General features: G+C 49.8%; 1 protein-coding gene across 1 annotated transcript in view; it reads left to right on the top strand.

Annotated features, from left to right (window-relative positions):
- Nucleotides 1–2338, top strand: part of Mphosph6 (M-phase phosphoprotein 6) — a gene marked incomplete at its 3' end in the record, with an annotated part of 11865 nt that overhangs the window by 6938 nt on the left and 2589 nt on the right. The window lies entirely within an intron of this gene.

The raw sequence follows: 2338 nt of genomic DNA, 5'->3' as shown, positions 1-2338 counted from the left end.
GACCAGGCTGGCCTTGAACTCAGAAATCTGCCTGCCTCTGCCTCCCAAGTGCTGGATTAAAGGCGTGCGCCACCACCGCCCGGCTTAAACTAGTTTTTTAACAAATCCCATCATCTCTTATTTTTCTTCTGCTGATAAAGGTTATGATTTCCTGCTGCTTTGCGTGTCTAGGGGTGTGTGTGTGTGAGTGTGTGTATTGTTAACGTTGAGTTTCGTTGTTTTCCTTAATAAAGTGTTGAGTGTTGTCCCATTAGACAATTGCCCAACATGCCCATAAGCTTACTGTTTCTGTTACACTGAATTTCCCATCTTTGCTCTGGCTAAATTAGCCATACTCCTAGTTAGGGCCTTTCTGCTGCATATCACAGGGATTCGGCTTGATCTCTGCTCTTTGGCTGGACAGAACTCAGGGATCCCCCGTTCCATTCACGTTATAGTGTTTGTCCAATGTACATGGAGGGATTCACTTTACTTCCCAGATGCAGTAGGCTAGAAAAATGCCTCTGCCCCAAATAATAAATACCCAGGGCTTCACCTCTTGAAACCCTTGGCAGAGATGACAGACTGCCAGAATGAAGTCAAGGGTCTTTAAAAGATTATCCTGGATTATCTGGGTGGACTCTAAAAGTTGTATTTTCTGGCCTGGGAGTCTAGTTTTTGTTGTTATAATGAGTTGCCTGAGGCTGAGTGAAGGAGGAGAGAGATTTGTTTAGCCAGAGAATCAAGGACGTGACACTCTATCAGCTCAGCTCTTTCAAGAGCCTAGTGTACGAGTGTCAGGCAAGAGACCAGGCTCAGGCTCAGGCTTTTGGAACGCTCACTGTTGTGAACTCTAGAAACAGCATTTTTTTTTTCTTACTAAATGCAGTGTCCCTGGTGACTTCCCAGCAGGCCCCACTCTCCCATGGCCTCTCCAGAGACCAAACCTCCCCCACGTGGGCCCTTGGAGTACCAACCATAACACCTTTTAACAGAGGCCACAGAGAAAGAAGGCTCTGACCCACAGAGGCAAGGACCCAAGTGCCGTGGCCCCTGGCGAGTAACACTGGCCTCATCACCAGTTGGAAAGATGAAGTGAATTGTCGTTGGGGGAGTTACAGTCCTGATTCTGCACTTGTCTCTGGAATGACCTGAACTTGGGCAGAGGTTTAATGCTGGGAGAGCCTAAGCTTACAGTGGGATGCTGCCAACCTTAAGCAAACCATTCCAGTGGCCACAGAAAGCTGCTGCACCAGAGCCCTGTTCCCCCCCCCCCCCCCGGGAGCCATGCAACCACCAGAGAGTCACAGAGACCTCACAGCAAGTCCCTTCTTGTCTTCCTGACCATGTATCATCCCCCTCTGTAGTCCTGAACTCTTGCCTCTCCAGCAAGGCCAGCCTCAGTTCCGGTCCATGCTCCCAAAGGAGAGCTTGCTTCACTTGGCATTTCCTCACAGTTGTCACAGCCCTGTGCTCTCAGTAGTTCACTGTGGAAACACTTGTGTTCTGCTTCGTCCTGTTGACTAAGGTGGGGGTGCTGATTGGGTGCCTGGAACGGAAGGCTTGTGTTGTTGCCCTGTGTGATATAAATGGCTTCTTTTCTGGCACTGTGTCTGGACTGGGATGCCCATTCTTTCCTTCATGGCTGCTCCCCTGCACTCACCTGTGCATGTTTTTGGCAGGGGGAGTGTTTGACGGGAAGCAGAGCAGGACTCCATAAGGGTCTGAGGCCTGGCCTTTGTGGGCTTGCCAGAGAACATGCTGACCTGGGATTTGGGTCTCAAACCAAAGGCTAAAGAGTCACTCTTAGAGTCAGACTTGCTGTCGTCTGTTCCCAAGAGCGTTTGTGCCCGTGATGTCTGTGCTGTATCTTGCGGCTGTGGTTTGTTCTGAAGCCTCGTTTCCAGGCCTGCTAGTCCAGCTTCCAGTATCACAAGCTCCTCTGCTGAAACAGGAGCCACTGAGGCCACTCTTGAGAGCTACCCAGGCCTGACGTCTGTCCCCTGTCCTATGTTCTAATTGCTAGTCTACTCTCCTGAATATTTAATGAGCCTTTGTTGGTGACACAAGAGTCAGGTATTTTGCTTCAGCTATGAAAAGTTCAAGTTTATCAAGAACTTCTGGGGTCTTTGTGGAATGTAATTATTTACAGAGATGGGAGGAAGCCATGCCCAAGGCCTTGGCTCTGTCTCCTGGAGCCGTTGGCCAGATGGACCAGCTTTTACTGCTAACCCTGGGTAGAAAAGGAGATCTCACTGCACTCTCTCGCTTGCTCCTCCCGAGACCCAGAAAATGGATTTCCACCCAGTCTTGCCCTCCCCTTCCGCACTCGATTGAGCAGATACACTGCTGTTTTTTT

This window comes from Mastomys coucha, unplaced genomic scaffold, assembly GCF_008632895.1.
Source record: "Mastomys coucha isolate ucsf_1 unplaced genomic scaffold, UCSF_Mcou_1 pScaffold22, whole genome shotgun sequence".
In the NCBI taxonomy this organism is placed as follows: Eukaryota; Metazoa; Chordata; class Mammalia; order Rodentia; family Muridae; genus Mastomys; species Mastomys coucha.
This window is presented reverse-complemented; position numbering and strand designations above follow the sequence as displayed.